The sequence below is a fragment of the Octodon degus genome, unplaced genomic scaffold, assembly GCF_000260255.1.
Source record: "Octodon degus isolate 3935 unplaced genomic scaffold, OctDeg1.0 scaffold00113, whole genome shotgun sequence".
Taxonomy (NCBI): domain Eukaryota; kingdom Metazoa; phylum Chordata; class Mammalia; order Rodentia; family Octodontidae; genus Octodon; species Octodon degus.
This window is the reverse complement of record NW_004524689.1, coordinates 4080323-4083724: the sequence shown is the minus strand read 5'-3', so window position 1 is coordinate 4083724 and position 3402 is coordinate 4080323. Positions and strand designations below refer to the sequence as shown.

Sequence of the window (3402 nt, the reverse complement as noted above, 5' to 3'; positions counted from 1 at the left end):
TTATTCCACTGAGCCATCTCCCCGGCCCCCAGAGACAGATTTTTGCTCCTGTAATCCTGTGGGACCTGGAATACCACATACCTAGACTATTCTCCAGTTCTCTAATAAATACATGACCAGGGTCCGCTTCATTATAAAATTGTGAGACAAGGAAATCAAAGCTAAGGTGTTTTCCCTGTGGAAGGAGGTCACGCGTATCTGGTAGGGGGAGTGGAGACAGGGTCTCTTTATGTAATCCAGGCTGCCCTAAAACTCAAGCTGCAGCCCAGGCTGGCCTCTGACTCATGGCAGTGACCCTCCTGCCTCAGCGCCCCCGAGGGCTGGGATTACAGCTGTGTGCCACCACAGTCAGCTGGTCGTGCATTTTTTAAAAAGTAGGAACATCCACACTTCATCCCCAAAGTGTAAAAACAGCTACCTGTAGACGAATAGGTGGGGGCTGTGTCCTGGAACCCCACTGGCCCTGCACTTCTGGCTAAACCTTCAATGGCGGCTCCCTGCCCACCTGTTCAAGCCCCCCTCCCCCATGCGTTAGCGCAGTGGAGAAGAGAAGGGGGACCTGGGCTGTGGCCATGACCCAGCCTCCTCCCTGCAGATGCAGCAGGAAAATGTCCTTATCGCCTAACTCACAGCAATTGTGTCTCAGAGCCAGAGCCAAGGGGCCATATAACATCCCCTGCCTCTGTGGGTCTCAGATAACATCTTTTTTTTTTTTTTTTCGGTACCAGGGATTGAACTCAGGATCCTGTGCTTGCCAGGCAAGTGCTTATTCTACTGAGCTATCTCCCCAGCCCAGATAACATCTTTACACTTCTCAGATCCCAGGCTATTAGAAAATAAAACTGGCCTGATCACACACTATTACAGCTAAACGACTCCTGAAGCATCATCATATAAATTAATCTACAAGAGAATAAATAAGCAATAATTAAAAACCAGGGCCTGGTGTGGCGGCGCACACCCATAATACCAGCACTCAGGAGGCTGAGGCAAGAGGACTGCCATTTATTCAGGGCCAGCCTGAGCTACCTTATCTCAAAAAAAGAGGGCCAGCCAGATAGCTCAGGGAATTAAAGCGCCTGCTTAGGCAGATGCAGGGACCAGCGTGCAATGCTCAGTGTGCTGGGCCTGCCCCACCCCCAAGGCGCACTAAAAGGCGACTGAGACTGAGTGTGGTGGCGCTGGGGCCTGTAATCCCAGCGTTTGGGAGGCTGCAAACAGGAGGATCACTACAAATCTAATCCGTGCAGTGAGACCCTATACTAAATACAGAAAGAAAGAAAGAAAGAAAGAAAGAAAGAAAGGAAGGAAGGAAGGAAGGAAGGAAGAAAGAAAAGAAAGAAAGAAAGAAAAGAAAAGAAAAGAAAAGAAAAGAAAAGAAAAGAAAAGAAAAGAAAGAAGGAAAGGAGACAAACCAGACTCTGGATCCTGGCTTCTGTATTCTCTAGCTTGATGGACTGGGAATGGAGTTAATTTCTCTAAATTCAACGTGATTAACTGTAAGAAGAGGTGGCTCATAATTATGCAGAGAACTGGCTTGATTAAATGAGCTAATTGGTCAGGTATCACAGTGGCTGGCACAAAGCAAAAAACAAAAATTATCTTGGGGGTGATGCTGGAGATTCAGCTCAGAGCCTTGACGCTGAGCTATAACCCCAACACATTTTTCTCCAGGAATAATTCATTTTTATTAGTACATGTTTGCAGTGAATGGTTACGTTTGCTGTGGAGAGCTGATACATGTGTAAGCCACATCTTAATTATTTTTATGTACTTTTTTATTTTTTATTTTGAGGCAAGTTGTGAGAAGGCCACTAAGTTGCCCAGGCTGTGCCCATATTTTTGATCCTCCTGTCTCAGCCTCCTGGCATACTAGGATTACAGATTTATGCCATCACACCCAGCTATACAGAACACATTCAAATACCAGCTACCAGGGCCAGGGAGATGGCTCAAGGCCCGGGGAGATGGCTCAGTAGAATAAGCGCTTCCCTGGCAAGCGCAAGGGCTTGAGTTCAATCCCCGGTTCTGCAAATACCAGCTACCTAGATTTCAACTATTGTATTCTAGAAGCAAGTGGGCACTGAGATCTTTATGGTTCATGGATACTTTGTCCCTGTCCCTGACAGTCATGATTTTACCCCTCGGGGACTTGGCAGTATCTGGGGACACTGGCGGGTGTCACAGGCATGCAGGTCCACATCTTGACGTCCTGCACAGCTGAACTCTGCTCCTGCCTGACTTCCGCTTCCTGCCTGAAGGACCAGCCCCGCCAGCCACGTCCTCAAGCAGAGCCGTGATTCCTGGAAGCTGAACGCACGCAGGAGCCACTGTGGCCACGGGTACAGACCTGGCCTGCCCAGGGGCCACGCTGCCATGATCCAGAACCTCCGCCCCTGGCCAGCCTTGTTTCTGCCTGCACAAGAGCTCCCCGGGCCGCAGGCAGAAGGGAAGTGGGTCTCTGTGCTCAAGAGCTGCCTGTGTCAAGAGGTCAAGACTCCAGACATATTTTTTTTTAATTTTTCATGCTGATGAAATATACATAACAAAATTTATCTTCCTCTGGACCAGGTACAGCTCAGTAGTAGATCATAAGCCTCAGTATAGGACCAGGGAGATAGCTCGGTGGAACAAGTGCTTGCCTGGCAAATGCGAGGTCCTGAGTTCAATCCCTGGTACCGCAAAAAAAAAAATAATAATAAAATAAAACAAGCCTCAGTACAGAGAAGGCCCTGGGTTCATCTCCAGGACTAGGAGTAAAAATTAACTTTTTTTGGTTTTTTTTTTTTTTTTTTGAGATAAGGTTTCCCACGTTGGTCTTTTTTAAAACTTTTTATGTATTTGGTTCAGAGTCTCACTATGTAGCTCAGATGCATAGTGATCCTCCTGTTTTAGTCTCCCCAGTGCTTGGGATTACAGGCGTGCACCACCATGCCTAGTCTTGGTGGCCTGCTCGGTGTGCCCAGGGTAGGACCAGCACGGCCTGTGGTACTAGTAGGGATCAAACTCGGGTCCTGGCGCTTGCCTAGCCAGGTGCTTAGACCACTGAGCTATCTTTGCGACCCCTCCCATGCAGGGCGGCTTGAACCTCCAGATTCAAGGGTCCTCCCACCTCAGCCTCTGGAGGAGCTGAGACTACAGGCACCACCGACCTCCAGAAAATGTTTTCATTCCGCAAACTGAAACTCTACACCCACCAAACAGCTCCACTGCCTCCTCCCCTCAAGGAAGCCAAATATTTCTGCAAGATAAAATGTTCCATTGAGTGCTCGCTTCGGCAGCACATATACTAAAATTGGAACGCTACAGAGAAGATCAGCATGGCCCCTGCGCAAGGAGGACACGCAAATTCGTGAAGCGTCCCATAGTTTTTAATGTTAGTATTGTTCAATACCTACCTGT

General features: G+C 48.3%; 1 protein-coding gene and 1 non-coding gene across 2 annotated transcripts in view; both read left to right on the top strand.

Annotated features, from left to right (window-relative positions):
* Positions 1-3402, top strand: part of Dnajc11 (DnaJ heat shock protein family (Hsp40) member C11) — a 129760-nt gene that overhangs the window by 53333 nt on the left and 73025 nt on the right. The window lies entirely within an intron of this gene.
* On the top strand, positions 3266-3372 carry LOC111812137. The gene has a single exon (XR_002817721.1). It is a non-coding gene; the product is annotated as a U6 spliceosomal RNA (small nuclear RNA).